The 18,974-nt window shown below is 41.2% G+C and overlaps 1 protein-coding gene across 2 annotated transcripts in view; it reads right to left on the reverse strand.

The window, feature by feature from the left end:
* Window positions 1-14,389, reverse strand: part of LOC121276595 (cytoplasmic dynein 1 intermediate chain 1) — a 312,746-nt gene extending 298,357 nt beyond the window's left edge. Inside the window, exon 1 of one of the 2 annotated variants that reach the window (XM_041185192.1) lies at window positions 14,338-14,389. The gene's annotated coding sequence lies outside the window, so the exon portion shown is untranslated. Of the gene's footprint in view, window positions 1-14,213 lie in introns of both variants that reach the window. The other variant, XM_041185190.1, reaches the window with a different exon arrangement.
* Window positions 14,390-18,974: the final 4,585 nt, after the last annotated feature.

Genomic DNA, 18,974 nt, shown 5'->3' on the forward strand with positions numbered 1-18,974 from the left:
TCCTTCCTTAAAGGACATTAGTGAACCAGATGGGTTTTTAATGACAATTAATGATAGTTTCATGGTCACCATTACTCAGACGAGCTTTCAATTCCAGATTCATTAAATTGAATTTAAATTCCACCAGCTACCGTGGTGGGATTTGAACCCATGTCCACAGAGCATTAGCCTGAGCCTCTGGATTACTAGTCCAATGACATTACCACTACGCCATCATCTCCCATCTCCAGGGTTACAGTGCTGACCTCTGAGGGAGAGGAGGGGGGATTCTGAGAGGATCCATCATCACATCATCACTCTGCACCCTTCACCAGCTCAGATCATTTCAATCATACGCATTTGTTCATGCTTAAGATATGGGGTCACAACCTGACAAGAGCACTTGACCAGCTATCGAAGAACATGACAGTGAAAGCACTTTGCTCTGAAAGCCAGACCGATGACAAGCCCCAAGCTGATGGCATGCCTTTGGAGTCGTTCAGGCAGCAAAGACTGGAAATTCAGCATGAGGTGCATGAGGATCTAATGGAAATTCCAGAGGGTATCCATGTCCTGGCTTGGATAATGGAGGACATTCGCAACTTTTGAAATTGTGAACTGTACACAAAAGGTGTGGTTCATTAATGTATATCAGAAAGAGCAGGAGCCCTACCACCAACCCCTAAGGAACTCCATTATAATCCTTCCTCCAGTCCAAAATACAACCATTAACCAATAGTTTCATGTTACTTAGCCAATCTTGTATCCATGTTGTACCGTCTCTTTTCTTCGTTGAGCTCTAACTTTGCTTACAAGTCTGTTGTGCGGCACTTTATCAAATGTTTTTTTGGAAGTCCACTTATACCATATCAACAGCCCTCTCTATTACCTCATCAAAAAACACAAGTTAGTTCAACATGATTTTGCCTTAACAAATTAGTGCTGTTTTTTGCTTAATTAACCCGCATTTGCTCAATTAACTAAATTTTGTCCCGAATTATTGTTGCTACTTCTTGGAGTTTCTCTCAGGTGTTCCTGCAGTGAACAAGTTCTTTTCAGCCCCTCTGCCAGTGGCACCTTAAGTTGCTGCAAAAAGAGAAGCTCCTGCAACCTGTGCAGAAGGCCCTCTGCATGTTGAGACCTGCCAGGCCTCAGGTAGCCACAGGACAGCTCCCAGGCCACTAAGCAACAAGGTCATCAGCATTCCTTCATCAGAAAAGGATCAAACTAAGTCAACATGGTTTTACAAAAGGGAAACTGTGTTTGACAAATTTGAGTTTTTTGAGGATGTAATTAGTAGGGTGGATAAATCGGAACCGGTAGATATAGTATAATTGAATTTCCAGAAGGTATTTGATAAGGTGCCATACAAAGTATGGGCACATGGAGTTGGGAGTAATATATTAGCATAGGCAGAGGCCTGATCCACAGATAGGGAGTAAGTAGGGATAAGTGGGGCATTTTTTTAAAATTGGCTGGCTGTGGCTAGTGCAGTGTCACAATTTTTTTAGAAGTGTATACCATTGTTATCTGGTTTGTTATCCACCACCAGGAAAATCTGGACCTGGCATGATGTTGGAATGCCATGCCAACACTCCCCACCTCCCCCCAGCCCAGTCCGCCCACCTAATTTCCAACCTTTCCCCACAACCACAACCCTCCCAATACACACCAACCATCCTCCACCACTGACTTGCAGCGGCAGCAGTGTAAACCATCTACAAGAGGCACTGCAGGAACTCACCAAGGTTTCTTTGACAGCACCTTCCAAACCCACGACTACTACCACCCTCAAAGGGCAATGAGGAAAATACATGGAGGCAAAATTACTTGGAAAGCTATATCAAAGAGGTACTATAGGCCAAATGGGCACCTTCGATGTTGTATAATTCTAGGAACCTAACCATCATCCCTTGACATTCAATGGCATTACCACTTAATCCGCCTCTACCAACATCCTGGGGGTTACCATCAACCAGAAACTGAACTGGACTAGCCATATAAACACTGTGGCTACAAGAGCAGATCAAAGGCTAGAAATCCTGCAGCGGGTAACTCACCTCGACTCCTCAAATCCGATCCACCATCTACAAGGCAGAAATCAGGGTGTGATGGAATACTCTCCACTTGCCTGGATGAGTGCAGCTCCAACAACACTCATGAAGCTTAACATCATCCAGAACAAAGCAGCCCCACTTAATTGGCACCCCATCCACAAATTTTCACTCCCTCCACCACTGACGTGCAGCAACAGCGTGTACCATCTACAAAAGGCACAGCAGGAACTCACCAAGACTTCTTTGACAGCACCTTCCAAACCCATGACCATTACCACCTAGAAGGACAAGGGCAGCATATAAATGGGCCTCACCATCCAGACTTGGAAATATATCGCCGTTCCCTCACTGTCGCTGGGTCAAAATCCTGGAACCCCCTCCCCAACAGTGCTGTGGGTGTATCTACACCAAATGGACTGCAGTGGTTCAAGATGGCAGATCATCAACTTCAAGGGCAATTAGGTATGGGTAATGCATGCTGACCTAGCCAGCGATTCCCACATCTCATGAATGAATAAAAAAGATTCTAGGTATATAATCAAAAGATGTTGTTTTCTGTAGTACCACATGCCCTTCTGCCTGGAGTTTAAGTTGGAAATTTGCCAGCTGAAAGTAGATATTCAACTACTGTGGACATACAGGGAGATAGAGATACACCATGGGAATACCCCTCAACTCAACCAAATTCACAACAAACAAATGCAAGACATGAAGAGTCGAGGGAAAGAAAAGTCAGAAATGGAAAAAAGATTTAATTTATTCAGCAAGTTGCTTAATTTAGATATTTAATTATACAAGTTCTGAAATACCTCCAATGGAATCAGGTTGACTTTTGTTTGCATTCAGACAGGTCAAAGGGAAATATTTATTCAGCATTTTTATAGTGATTTTGAACAGAAAGACAAGAATGGGTCAGCTAGACTTGGATCATGACAAGTGGTGATTTCTTCAGATGTTGGGTGATTAATGGACAGAGTTAAATGAGTCCTCAGACTCTGTTACACAACAACTACATATATAGCATTTTTATAATCTTGTAAATAACGGAAAAATAAGGGACGAAGAACAAACAAATTCTTAAACTTATCCACAGAAAGGCAAAAAGTTCTAACATCAGCAAATGCTAAAAATGCCATCAAGACTGTAGAGTAAGTAAAAAGTCATCACTGTGAATGCAAGAAAGACAAGGCTCACCTTAAGCAAGTTATACAAGGTAACAGTATTACAAATATTCACTACATACTTTACAATATCAATAAGGTTATGTAATATTTTTACCCCAAGCCAGTCATCGTTTTTTTAAAAATTGATTCATAGGATATGGGCATCACGGGCAAGGCCAGCATTTACTGTCCATTCCTAATTAGATGCGAGAAGGCAGTGATGAGCCATCTTCTTGAACTCCTGTATTTCAGTAAATGTGTTGTAGTGTTATGATGAGCAAAACATCGTGACATTACAATGGATAATTAATACTGTTAAATGAGTCTTCAGGCTGTTACACAATGATAGCCATGAAACAGCAACATCTAAAATACAGAGTCCAAAAACAACAACATAAGGTAAAATATTTACCTCAGCAGGCAGGCGTGCATCCCAACATCATCACGCACTTGTGCAATATTTCAGTCAGTGAGCGCGCTGGAGTCGGCAGCATGCCCGCCAAAGGCCATTAATAAGTCAATAAAAAGAATTTTTTCGCTGCCCATCCAACCTTATGGCTGGCAGGCAGGCAAAAAGGCCAAGCAACCTTTGCACTTTTTTGGAAATCACATCCACGGGTGGGATGAGGTTTCCAAAAACCAAATAAAAATCAAATTTATTTTTTCATTATTAACATGTCCCTGCTCGTGTGACAAAGTCACACGAGCAGGTGCATATTTCATTACTTTTTGTTTAAAATATATTTTTTTCATACATCTTCATCTCCCCGAGGCAGCTCTCTTCCAGAGTGAATGATTCCAGAGATGCGAGGCTTGCTTTATGAGGAGAGATTAAGCAGTTTAGGCCTATAATCGCTAGAGTTTAGAAGGATGAGAGATCAAATTGAGGTATATAAGATGCTAAAGGGGACAGACAAAGTAGACGTGGAGCAGATGTTTCCCCTTGTGGGACATTTTAGAACAAGGGACAAGGGGCCATAGTTTTGGGTTAAGGGATGGTAGATTTAAGTCAGAGATGAGGAGGAATTGCTTTTCTCAAAGGGTCGTGAATCTGTGGAATTCACTACCCCAGAGTGCAGTGGATGCCGGGACGCTGAATAAATTTAAGGAGGAGATAGACAGATTTTTAATTAGTAACAGGTTGAAAGGTTATGGGGATAGGGCAGGAAATTGGAGTTGAGGCCGAAATGAGTTCAGCCACGATCGTATTGAATGGTGGGGCAGGCTCGAGGGGCTGAATTGCCTACTCCTGCTCCTAGTTCTTATGTTTATGTTCTCAGGGAGATTATGTTGCGCGCTCACCCGGCTTGCACTCCTCGCCCCGCCCACACAGGCGGCACTCAGCGCTGCCACTCGCGTTTCACACTGGCCAGGCCATAATTGGCCCACCAGCATGAAATTGCCTTCCGGCCCCGATTAAGGCCAGCAGTCGGCTTCCCGACCGTCCCCACACCAAGGGCAAAATTCTGTCCATAGTGAGGAGACTGACTGGTTGATGGTTGCCTGGTTTATCCTTCTCCCATTGCTCTCCAAACCAGTAACAACTGCTTATATTTGTACATAATAAAACATCCCAAGGCACTTCACAGGAGCATTATTAAACAAAGTACAACACCAAGCCACAAAAGGAAATATTAGGTCAGATGACCAAAAGTTTGGTCAAAGAGTTTTGACAAGTGTTTTAAATAACAAAAGCGAGGTAGAAAGGTGGAGACATATTCCAGAGTTTAGGGCATGAAGGCCAGGCCACCAAGGTGGGGCAATTAACATTGGGGATGCTCCAGAGGGCAGAATTCGAGAAACACAGATACCCGGGGGTTGTGGAGCTAGAGGAGATTACAGAGATAATGAAGGGATTTGTAAAGAAGGATGGGAATTTAAAAATAAGCAAATTGTGCAATGATTTAAAAAAAGACAAAATTTTTGACTAGATCCTATGTTCTAACTTTTCAACATCCAAAGATGTACTACATTAGTGTCCAGTGGCTTACCACCTTAAGTTGAATGTTTGTCAATATTGCAAACATCATCAGTTACAAAGTAGAGGGGCTGAATAAACAGGTCATGGCTGGTCAACTATTGACTTTGCTTCAATGAAAATAAAGCATAGGCTGTCTACCCACTGAATTCTGCAGCTGTTCTGCTCATTCCCTTCTTTTAGATAAAGATTTAATCAGTTTGCGCTTTGGAATGTTATGAACAAAAGGGATATCACTGACTATATACTTTTGTCAGAAAACAAAGCAGTAAGTGCCATAAACACATCACTGAGCTGTTGAGTATTTGAAATGCTTACAGAATACTGGGAACATATCTGGTGTGCATTCAACGGCCTTTAATTAAGATTTCCAGTATTTACAGTTGTTCTCTTCCTGCCAAAAACAAGTTGATTGGACACAAGCTTAGCTTTTTTTTTAATTCATTCACAGGGATGTAGGCTTCGCTGGCTGGGCCAGCATTTATTGCCCATCCCTAGTTGCCCTTGAGAAGGTGCTGGTGAGCTACATTCTTGAACCGTTGCAGTCCATGTAGTGTTGGTACACCCAGTGCTGTTAGGAAGGGAGTACCAGGATTTTGACCCAGCAACAGTGAAGGAACTGTGATATATTTCCAAGTCAGGATGGTGAGTGACTTGGAGGGGAACTTCCAGGTGGAGGTGTTCCCATTTATCTGCTGCCCTTGTCCTTCTATATGGTAGAGGTTGTGGGTTTGGTAGGTCCTGTCTATGGAGCATTGGTGAATTCCCACAGTGCATCTTGTAGATGATGCACAGTAGCAGCAGTGTGTATCGGTGGTGGAGGGAGCGAATGTTTGTGGATGTGCCAATCAAGTGGACTGCTTTTCCTGGACGGTGTCGAGCTTCTTCAGTGTTGTAGAAGCTGCACTCATCCAGGCAAGTGGAGAGTCTTCCATCACATTCTTGACGTGCCTTGTAGATGGAGGACAGGCTTCAGGGAGTCAGGAAGTGAGTTACTCATCACAGGATTCCTAGTCCCTAACCTGATCTTGTAGCCACAGCATTTATATGGCTAGTTCAGTTCAGTTTCTGGTCAATGGTAACCTCCAGGATGTTAATAGTGGGGGATTCAGTGATGATAATGCCATTAAATGTCAAGTGGCGATGGTTAGAATCTTTGTTGGAGATGGTCATTGCCTTGCACTTGTGGGGCACAAATGCTACTGGCCACTTGTCAGCCCAAGCCTGGGTATAGTCCAGGGCTTGCCGTATTTCGACATGGACTGCTTCAGTATCCGAGGACTCACAACTGATGCTGAACATTGTGCAATCATCAACGAACATCCCCACTTCTGACCTTAATGATGGAAGGAAAGTCATTGATGAAGCAACTGAAGATGGTTGAGCTGAGGACACTAGCCTGAGGAGCTCCTGCAATAATGTCTTGGAGCTGAGATGACTGACCTCCAGCAACCACAGCCATCTTCCTTTGTGCTAGGTATGACTCCAACCAGTGGAGAGTTCCCCCCCAGCCCCCTGATTACCACTGACTCCAGTTTTGCTAGGGCTCCTTGATGCCACACTGTCAAATGTGGCCTTGATGTCAAGGGCAGTCACTCTCACCTCACGACAGGAGTTCAGCTCTTTTGTCCATGGTTGAACCAAGGCTGTAATGGGGTCAGGAGCTGAGTGGCCCTGGCAGAACCCAAACTGGGTGTCAGTGAGCGGGTTATTGCTAAGCAAGTATCGCTTGATAGCGCTGATGATGACCCCTTCCATTACTTTACTGATGATGGAGCGGTAATTGGCCGGGGTGGATTTGTCCTGCTTTTTGTGTACAGGACATACCTGGGCAATTTTCCCCATAGTCGGGTAGATGCCAGTGTTGTAGCTGTACTGGCATAGCTGACTAGGCAAGTTCTGGAGCACAAGTCTTCAGTATTATTGCAAGAATGTTGTCAGGGCCCATAGCCTTTGCAATATCCAGTGCCTTCAGCTGTTTCTTGATATCACGTGGAAAGAGTTGAATTGGCTGAAGACTGGCACCTGTGATGCTGGGAGACTCCGGATGAGGCCGAGATGATCATCCATTCAGCATTTCTGGTCAAAGATTGTAGCAAATGCTTCAGCCTTATCTTTTGCACTGATGTGCTGGGCTTCTCTATCATTGAGGATATTTGTGGAGCCTCCTCCTCCAGTGAGTTGTTTAATTGTCCACCACCATTCTGGGCTGATGTGGCAGGACTGCAGAGCTTAGATCTGATCCGTTGGTTGTGGGATCGCTTAGCTCTATCATTTGCTGTTTGGCATGCAAGTAGTCCTGTTATAGCTTCACCAGGTTGCCAACTCATTTTTAGGTATGCCTGGTACTGCTCCAGGCATGCCCTCCTGCACTCCTCATTGATCCAGGTTTGATCCCCTGGCTTAATGGTAATGGTAGAGTGGGGGATCTGCCGGGCCTGAGGTTACAGACTGTAATCGAGTATGATTCTGCTGCTGTGGATGGCCCACAGTGCCTCATGGATGCCCAGTCTAGAGTTGCTCGATCTGTTCGAAATCTTTCCCATTTAGCACGGTGGTAGCGCCACACAACATGAAAGAGGATATCCTCAATGTGAAGCCGGAACTTCATCTCCACAATGACTGAGCAATTGTCACTCCTACCAATACTGTCATGGACAGATGTATCTGCGACAGGTGAGGATGAGGTCAAGTATGTTTTTCCCTCTTCTTGGTTGCCTCACCACCTGCCACAGATCCAGTCTAGCAGCTATGTCATTTGGTCAGTTGTGGTGCTACAAGCCACTCTTGGAGTTGGACATTGAGGTCCCCCACCCAGTGTACATTCTGCGCCCTTGCCACCCTCAGTGCTTCCTCCAAATGATGTTCAACATGGAGGAGCACTGATTCATCAGCTGAGGGAGGGCAGTACATGATAATCAGGAGATTTCCTTGTGCATGTTTGACCTAATACATATATATAGTAATCTTCTGTGGCATAGCACACAGTACGTTAGAGGACAGAGTATATGTCTCTGTCCTCCCCAGCCCTCATCTTCATGTTCCTGTCTGTTTTTGCCCACCTTCTGTTCTATTTTTCTTTTCCTTCTATCATTTTGAGTGAAAGGGAGTAGCTAGGATAGCATGATGTACAGGGAAGGGAGCCATCACCAAAATTGGCTTGGTGGTTGCAGTTTTACTCAGGATCAAGTCCTCATTCCAAGGCTTGGCGCACAAATTTCATGCAGTACCAAAGGAGTGCTGAACTGGCAGAGGTGCTAACCTTCAGATGAGACTTTAATCCAAGCAACTGATTGTAAATTCAAGTAGACTTAAAGATCCTGTAGATCTATTCAAGTAAGAACAGGGGACTTCTCCTGGTGATCTGATTACCATTTATCCCTCAACCAATACCACCCAAATCAGATTAACTGATCATTTCCCTTGCTGTTGTTTCTGAGATGTTACTCTGTTCTAATTCTCAGAAGTACTTTAGCTAATCTGGATGACTCAACATGAACATGAGTATTTTTTTTCCAAATCATTTTTTTGTTACTGAACAGAAGAAATGACTGGCCTGTAAAGAAAACATTAAAGCTGTATGAACCCACTTTGATGTAAAGCAAGCCACTTAATTGAAAATATATTTAAATTTATCTTTGTTGAAAATGGACAAAAAATAACTTTAAAACTTGACACCTTAATATTGGATATGGAGATTTCAGTTATTGAGAAAAAAATAATGTATGAAGAGTTTTCAAAAAGCACCATGACCATTGTTTGTGGACATGGGACAGTGGATATTATAATCGTACTTAATGGGAAGAGTCTGTAATTACACAGGAATGCACTAGCGTGAGGCTTTTTCATTTTAAACAGGTACATAAAAATTTCTTACAGAGAAAGGTGACAAAAATATAACAATGTGGGGCAATAGGGTGCAATGTTTTGGGCATATGAGTTCCTTGCCGACCTAGAATTTTATATATTGTATTAGTCAATTTCCTATGGAATTGCACATGGTCCCAAGACTAAGTATGCTTCACTTGAAGGCTAGAGTTAAAAAGCAGGAAATAAGTGGACTAGTTCCAATTATAAATATGTTCTTAGGAATTTGTGAAAATTGATAAGATGCACAAAGTATAAGGCTTGCACACATCATTTGAAAACTCCACATCCAAGTACCCACTATGTAGAAAATAATAGCTGCTTTTTATGGTGAGAACATATCAACCTCTATTTTCACAATCTGGCCACTGGGTTTATAAAATAAATAATTCAAAATGCTTCTTGAAATGTCACCATTCCACCCAGAACTGAAACTTCTCTCCACAGTAAAGGTTTAAACAAAATAAATTCAAATAATTAAGCATTTCATAACATGATTAAATTTATCCACTGAACTGTCTCATGTCTTTTCAAGACCTCATTCAAGTTTTTAAATTAAACTTGAAAGCCTCAGCCTGACAACTTTGAGTTATCATTGCCCAATGTTGTGAATATAAAAGCTACATTTGAATTTTGAAATCTGAAACAGAAGTATAGAAACTGTGAAGGCTACCTATTTCCCAAGGTACATCAGTCCCTGTCAACTATACTAATGTGAATCCACTCTCACATGATGTAGTTGAAGCAGATGGCACTGACACATTTAAGGGAAGGTCTGATGGAAGAAGGAAAGAGGGATTCATAAACATTGTGGGAAGAGGTTTGCATGTGGTATAAGCAACAAAATAGACTAATTGTGCTGAATGGTCCATTTCTTTACAGTCCATTCCACAAAGTCCTGTTACTCATAGCACTTTTTACTCAGTGTTCCCCTGCAGGGCAATTTTCAAAAGCTTTTTTTAAAAGAAAATATAAATTTTATTTCTGAGGTCGCAAGAGACATTAGAAAGTAATACTGCTCTGATCGTCTGCTGTAGTTTGTGTTCTCCAAACCTTAAGTTGGATTAAGCTCAACAGAGTGTGACCTAGTGAGATTTTTTCCTCATTCTAATTTTATTTTAAAGTTATATTTTGAAAGCATGCAAACTCTCGTGGGAAACAGACAGAACAAGTGGAAAGGAAGGCAGTGGCAGCTTCTGACCACCCACAGTTGGGGAAAAAGTGAGTGAGTTGAGGGTTAAGAGTGAATGAGTGACAACTAAGCAAGAGGGGGTTGAGGACAAAGGAGGATAATGAAGTGCTGGTGGATACAATAGAAGCAAGTGGATAGAAGAAACATAAGCAATTAGGAGAGTGAGCTGTTGAAGACTATATTTTCCCTGAAACCCTCACCTCAAATGTAGCCTGCAGCAAAGGAAAGCACACCACACAATGACATGCCACTCATCCTCGCCCAAATAAAAAAGAAACTGGTGACAGAAAGAAGCAAAATAGAAGAGAAAGTCAGAAGAGAAAAAAAAACATCAAAAAGACAGACTGGTAACAGTGACCATGTTCCCCAATGTACAACATTACAGGTGATCAACTAATAACCAATTAGAAATTCAATATCTACATCCCTTGACTTACTGTTGCCACATCTTTGCACCAATGTTTTCCCTATTATACAAGTTATTAAGTCCACAATTGTAATATTTTGCTTATGTAAACTTATCATACTGTATTTCTATAATTTAGCCACTGGGCGGCTTTAAAACAAACTGCTTCTCCCAGCTCAGGTGCCATCATAGAGTTTCTCAGTGATTTCTCCAAGCAACAAATTTGCATGAAAAATTTTAATTTTCCTTTTGCTGCTTTCATTTTTATTCATCAAGATATTTTGCATTTCCCTACGGGTATTTGTTATGCTAGAAGACTTTGACACAATCCAAACCTTCAGGCTTGTTATCTGCTGTCTCTAATAGCTAATCACATCCATTCTTGGTCACCGCAGCTTGTTCTGTGAGCCATTCCCCAATCGTTTCTATTACCCCAAATCCTATGGGCACTTGAGGGGTGCTCCCTTGGCACCAGTATTCACATCCTTGTGTTTGCCCATTAACTGCACTAAGAGCACAGATTCAAGCCCCATTCTGCTGATTTCCTGATCTCTGGAGTCATGACAAATTGTTGTGGTCTGATGGGGAGAGTAGTAGAAAGGAGGAGGAAAAGTCATTTCCTTATTGCTAATGCAACCAACCATTCAGCAGTATTGTTAGAAGCCTGACATTACATTAACTACCTGGCCTCTTGATCAATGGAGGGATATTACATATAATCTGATAGCAGGCAGTTTGTGGGTAGAAAAAATGCATTCATACTTTCACAAAAAGGAAACAGAAGCATTTGAATTCCAATACCTTGCATCTCAGAACAGCAGGATAAAAATTAAGACCCACATTTCCCCACAGTTAGATTGTTGTATTGAATGTGGCACTGTAGACCACTGCCAATCAGAAAGTTATCAAAGCCATACATCACAGCAATAGCAGGCATTTAACAGCAGGTTGCAGGCCTTCTCTCTTAACCCAGCAATAGACATCCTACCATATGTATTTGCTTTCCTTTTGGATGCATTAAAAGACCAAGGAAGAAAAAAAGACTGCACCACTGCAGGAGTAATACTGTACTTTGCAATATTTACTTTCAGTTTTGCTTTTGTATTTGTCTTTTAAACGATTTCCCACTTGAAGTGTTATTTTGTACTTCCTTCCTGTATCATTTACTCTTCCTCTATCACTCAATGAGCATCCCCTCTCAGGTGTCTCTTTTCAAAGTTGACCAGTCCAGGCTTTTCCAGTCTTTCCTCAAAATTCAGTTTATAACATAAGGAAACAGGTCCATGGCAAATTCACACCTGCACATCTCCCTTGTGTCTCAGGTGAATATTGAAGGTGTGGTCAAACAGGGCATTGAATAGTTTTATTACGACAACTTCTCATTTGCAATGTAATATTTTGACTATACAGTCTATTTCACTTGCTCTGTTGATTGATGCACAGCACGAATTTACCTGGGTGTATATATTAAGGATATTCAGGATAAAAATTAAGTTGACAAGTTTAAGAATCAGTAAAAGGTACAACAAGCACAAGTTTAAGGATCAGTAAAGGTACAACAAGCACAAGTAGTAAGGATATCGTGCTAATGTTCTACTTTGATATTACTTTACAGTACTGTCACCAACTGCATTTGAGAAAACAGGCATTTTGACTTGGATGACAACCATTTGTATTTATATAGTGCCTTTATATGCGTGAAATGTCCCAAGCCGTTTCACAGGAGCATTACCAAACAAAATTTGGCACTGAGCCACGAGACAACATTAGGGCAGATGACTAAATGCTTCATAAAGGAGGAAGAGGAGGTAGAAAGGCAGAGACTTTTAGGAAGGCAATTCAAGAGTTTTGTGTCTTGGAAGTTGAAGACACAGCCAGCAATGCTGGAGCAATCAACATCCAGATGCTCAAAAGGCCAGAATTGGAGGATTGCAAATATCTCTGAAGGTATAATAGGTACATAAAGTGAAAATGTTCAATATCGCCTCCCGATACAATTATGTAAGTGAAACCGTCTTACAAGTAGCAAAGAGTATAAATAGTTTCAGTTGGGCTTGGAAGGGAGGATTACACAGGAGGAAGTAGGGGTAGATCACAGGCCATGGCTGATCTTGGACTTCAACTCCACTTTCCAGCTGCTCCTCATGTCCCTTAATTCCCTGAGACCCCAAAGATCTGTCTATCCCAATCTTAATTGTATTCAACGATGGAGGATCCGCGACCCTCAACCTTTTTGAGTGAAATAGTTTCCCCTCATCTCAGTCCTAAATGATTACCCCTAATCCTGAGAATATGCCCCCTTGTTTTAGATTCCCCAACCAGTGGAAACAATCTCTCTGCACCTACCCTATCAAGCCCCTTCAGGATCTTTCTTATTTCAATGAGATGGTTTCTCATTCTTCTAAACTCTAAAGAACATAGCCCCAATTTACTCAACCTCTCAATTGTACAACTACTAACCAACATTAAACCAAAGCCCCATCTGCCCTCGCAAGTGGAAGTAAAAGATCCCATGGCAATATTTCAAAGAAAAGCAAGAGAGTTATTCTAGGTGTTCTGGCCAATATTTGTCCTTCAAATAACTTTACAAAAACAGATTATCTGGCCATTTCAACACTGCTGTTTGTAGTAATTTTCTATGCGCAAACTGGTTGCTGCGTTGCCTACAACAGCAACTAAACTTCAAAAATACTTTGTGGGATGTAAGGGGTTTTGAGGTGTCCTGAGGTCTCTTTAAAATAATTCAGGTTTATCAAATACAATCTTCCTTTCTAAAATCCATGTTGGCAGTTTCAAATAATGTTACTTCCTCTGGATATTTAATCTTTAAACAGTTCCAGCATTAAACTAAATGTTCTCTAAGAGCTCAGGCAAGTTGTGTCTCCCGCTGAAAATGGGCATTACATTGGTCACTCGATCTGGCACACACCTACATTGAAAAAAAAAATACATCTTGGGACAAATACATACGAATTAGGAGCAGGAGTAGGCCATTCACATCTTTGAGCTTGTTCCGCCGTTCAATAAGGGCTGTTCTGATTGTAACCTCAACCCCACATCCCTGCCTACCCCGATAAGCTTTCGCCCCTTTGTTAATCAAGAATCTATCTAGCTCTGCCTTAAAAACATTCAAAGGCTCTACTTCCACTGCCTTTTGAGGAAGAGAGTTCCAAAGACTCACGACCCTCATAGAAAAAAAAACAAAAGGAATTTAATTGCAATTTGGGAAGCTTTCCCCACCCTCTCACCTACCCCACCCCACCCGTATTGGATTTCAAAATGTTAAATTAATAGGTAACGATGCAGAATCAATACAACACTGAAGGCGTCAAGTGCTACAGACAGCAATGTAACGGGTGGATGATGCAGAAGGACCATACCGCAACGCACAGCCCAAGGCCAACAACCCGCGTTTCCTTAAACACTATCGCTGATGCCGATTTCCAAAGTAGAGAGGGTGTTTTTTACCCCAACAAGACAGGCGAAGGGACAATAAAATGAATTAGCAGCAAAGGCTAGGGATGGATAAGAAAAATCACGATGATACAGCAAGATTCAAAGATTACCTCACCTATATCACGCCAATTCAATTAAAAACAGATGTGTTGAATTAAGAGTATTTTCCTGTTGAAGTGATGTTGAAATAAATGAACTGAGAATGATGTACAAGTAGAGAGATACAGTCAAACACTTACAGCGATCCCTCCTCCGTCTGTCAGCAACCAGCGAGCGCGCATGGGCACTACATTGCAATGATGCAAGATGTATCTTTCCTAGGGCCATTCTGCGCCTGCGCGCCCTATCCCATTGTTGGGGAACCGCAGCCATCAATCGATCAGGTGGGAGCTTGTGCTGTCTTGAGAAAAATTTCGAGAGTGCAATCCATCAATTGATGAGATTCCCAATCCTGACACTGCACTTGCCTGGTTTTATAGGAGAGAAAGAACATTCCAGTTCACTTGTGGCGAAATTCGGTTTCATTGTGTGCTTGGTAATGAGCTCAGTTTTGAATCTGGAATATTCAGAGAGTTAAGAGTAGCGGTCTGCTTCTCGTTAGTTTTCAGAGAATGAACAGAAATAAATATTGCATTTTAGTTTACAGCATGCCAGAAGGCAGCTTAAGCTCGTCTGTTTTCACAAGAACACAGACAATTTACTATAGTTTTGTACATCCTCATTTCCACATGGAGAATGTTGTATTATAAAGGTTGTTCTGCATGGTTTCAACTTGGCAGCCAATGTCTTGTCCTAACGAGGACCAGATGCATCAATTACTGAGAGTGTTTCTCAATCAGAGTGACACACCTATCTTCCAACCAATTCAACACAATGTGCTCTTCAATATGCCACTTTTCACATAGTAAAACATCCCAATTAAGGCATTTCACAGCAGTGTTCTTAAACAAAATTTGTTATTGAGCCATAGGAGGGGATATTAGGGCAGATGACCAAAAGTTTGGTCAAAGAGGTGGGGTTTAAAGAACAACTTAAAGAATAAAAGAATGGTAGAGAGGTAAAAGAGTTTAGGAAGGGAATTCCAGAGCCTCGGCCTTGGCAGCTGAAGGCATGACGGCCAATGGTTCAGAATTAAAATCAGGGATGTGCAAGAGGCCAGAATTGGAGGAGCATATATACTTTGGAGGGCTGAAGGAGGTTATAGAGATATAGATGGGAAAAGCCATAGAGGGATTTGGAAACAAGGATGAGATTTTAAAATTGAGGCATTGCTTAGCTAAGAGCTAATGTAGATTAGGGAGCACAGGAATGTGTTATAAGGAGGTTATAGCAGGGCATTTAGAAAATCTTGATGTAATTAGGCAGAGTCAATATCATTTTGTGAAAGGGAAATCACGTTTGACCAGTTTATTAGAGTTATTTGAGGAAGTAACATGGATAAAGGGGAACCTGTAAATATGGTGTATACTTGGATTTCCAAAAGGTATTTGATGGAGTGCCACATAAAAAAATTACTAACAAAATGAGAGCTCATGATGTAGGGGATAATATATTGTCATGGATAGCTAACAGGAAACAGAGAGAAGGGCTAAATGGGACATTTTTTTGGATTGGCAAGATGTAACTAGTGGAGAGTCACAGGGATCAGTTCTGAGACCTCAGCTATGTACAATCTATATAAACGACTTGGATGAAGGAACTGAATGTATGGTTGCTAAATTTGTTGATGACACAAAGATAGGTAGGAAAATAAATTATGAGGAGGATGAAAAGAGTCTCCAAAGGTATTTAGATAAGTTAAATAAGTGGGCAGAATATTGGCAGATTGAGTATAATATGGGAAAATATGAAAACACCTATTTTGGCAGGAAGAATAGAAAAGCAGTACATATTTAAATGGAGAAATGTTGCAAAACTCTTGAGGTAGAGAGAGATCTCGGTGTCCTGGCTCATGAATCACAAAAAGTTACTATGCAGGTACAGCAAGTGACTTGGAAGACTAATAGAACATGGCCCTTTATGGCAAGGGGAATGGAATATAAAAGTAGGGAAGTTTTGCTACAATTGTACAGGATGTTGATGAGACCACATCTGGAATATCTTTGGAACAGTTTTGCTCTCCTTACTTGAGAAAAGATATAATAGCATTAGATGTTGTTCAGAGATGGCTCACTTGACTGATTCCTGGGATGAAAGGATTAACTTATGAAGAAAAGGTTGCGCCTGTATCCATTGGATTTAGAAGAAAAAGAGGTGATCTTATTGAAACATATAAGATCCTGAGGCGATTGACATGGTGGATGCTGAGAGGATGTTTCCCCTTGTGGGATAGACTAAAACTAGGAAACACTATTTAAAAATAAGGAGGCTCCCATTCAAGATCAAAATGAAGAGAATTATTTTCTGAGGGTCATTGGTGTGTGGAATTCTCTTCCCCAGGGAGCAGTGAAGGCAGGGTCATTGAATATTTTTAAGGCTGAGTTAGATAGATTCTTGAGGTTTCGAGTCCTCATGACCCTTCAGCAGAACATGAGGACTCGAAACATCAACTCTTTTCTTCTCCACCGATGCTGCCAGACCTGCTGAGTTTTTACAGGTAATTCTGTTCTTGTTTTGGATTTCCAGCATCCGCAGTTTTTTGTTTTTATATTTATATATTAGATAGTTTCTTGATTGGCAAGGGAGTTAAAGGGTGTGAGGGTAGACAGGAAAGTGGAGTTGAGGCCACAATCAGATCAGCAATGATCTTATCAAATGGCGGAGCAGTCCCAAGGGGCAGAATGTCCTATTCTGGAATCAAATTTGTATGTTCATATGTAAATTGCTGATTAGCCATGGGTTTAGCAATGACAGTACTATTTTAGCCACATGCCCCAATTTTAGTAGAAAATTATTTGTATATGCTCACACAATATAAACATATACTTCACACATGTAGAGTTATATAAACATATCCTACCATTCAGCCACCAATTCACAAAGATATAAGAAAAAAATCTTGCACACTGTTTTTCATCTTATCATTTTACCAACAAATGCATAAAAAGTTGAACAGCACATTTAAAAAGCTAGACAAATATGACTATTGAGATCACATACTATATGATGATGTCTAGTACTCATGTTTGAATTGATAATCAGAAGTGCAATTACCTGTGTCATAGTCCCAATTAGTCTATTAGTATTTGTCTAGTGGTTAACTGCTTTAGGGGCACTTTGTTGACATATAGGATCAGATGCTTATGGAGCCACAGAACACTACTTCATGAGAGAGTTTCATTCCCTGTCCCTGGAGGCAAAACACTACTTGGTACAAATGTAAATGCTTACTATACGATACAATACGATCAATGAACTGATCAAATTTGTGGAAAGTTTGTAACCACAAATGTGAGGCCACATATGAAGACCTTTAAATAATTACATTTTTATAAGGCAGATAAATTTGAATTGTAGATTACAACTTTTGAACAACCGTACACTTACAATCTTGTGCACACACAGTTACTCTGGTATTCTGAATCTGCAAATGCATGTAATTGGGCACATTCAGAGTAGTGCAGCTCTACCATATTAGTCTGGATGGGAAGCAATTCTGAAAATAAACAAGATCTATCTAGGAGATGATATTGTTTAATATTGCTAGTACAGAGGAATGTAGAATACAGTTGACAAAGAGCTGCTAATGACTTATCTCTAAAGTTGATGATTTCTACTAATAAGTGAAAGATATCCATTTTGAAACTTATTCAAAGCTGAAAGTATAAAGGAAATTAGTGTTACAAACAAAAGTGGTGTCTTCAATACGTAGAAGATTTCAGAAACTCTAAGGTGAAAATCCAACCTTTGAAAGGTGGCTAAAAATCAAAAAATGTAACTTATCAATGTGCAGTGGATCAACCATATAAATTCTGTGGCTACAAGAGCAGGTCAGAGGCTGGGAATTCTGTGGTGAGTAATTCACCTCCTGTCTCTCCAAAGCCTGATCACCATCTACGTTGCACAAGTCAGGAGTGTGTTGGAGTACTCTCCGCTTGCCTGAATGGGCTCAGCTCCAACAAAATTCAAGAAGCTTGACACAATCCAGCAAAAATCAACCTGCTTGATTGGCACCCCATCCACCGCCTTAAATGTTCACTCCCTCCACCACCAATGCACAGTGGCAGCAGTGTGTACCATCTGCAAGTTGCTCTGCAGCAACTCACCAAGGCTCCTTCAACAACACCTCCAATCCTGAGATCTCTGCCACTTAGAAGGACAAGGGCAGCAGATGCATGGGAGCACCACCACCTGCAAGTTCCACTCCAAGCCCCTCACCATCCTGACTTGGAAATATATCATCGTTCCTTCACTGTCACTCGGTCAAAATCCTGGAACTCCCTTCCTAACAGCACTGTAGGTGTACCTACACCACATGAACTGCAGTGGTTCAAGAAGGCTGCTCACCACCATCTTCTCAAGGGCAATTAAGGATAGTCAATAAATGTTGGCATAGCCAGCAACAGCCACATTTGTGAACAAATACATTTTAAAAATCTTTGAAAACCGACGTCAATTCCCAACTTAATCAACACAGGGTAATGGCAGAATATAATTTATGTTAAATAATGGTAGTTTAAGTCTAGAATGTTCTTTTCATGCACATCTTTCATAAATGTCTTTGTATTTAAACTATGCAATTACTTAAACTTTTTTCACATTTGGTTGCCTATCCACCAAGTTTTCATTTTGGGTTTGACAATTATGAGGTCACAGTTGGGAGATAAATGCTTGCACGCAGGAAGGAAGCTGAAGTGAAAGGAAGTTAAGTGTCCTAGTGAAGTTACAAAGTAGAATTGGCAGAGGCTCAGTCTCTTGACTGAGAACTGCTCTGAGT

The sequence above is a fragment of the Carcharodon carcharias genome, chromosome 3 (assembly GCF_017639515.1).
Source record: "Carcharodon carcharias isolate sCarCar2 chromosome 3, sCarCar2.pri, whole genome shotgun sequence".
Classification (NCBI taxonomy): domain Eukaryota; kingdom Metazoa; phylum Chordata; class Chondrichthyes; order Lamniformes; family Lamnidae; genus Carcharodon; species Carcharodon carcharias.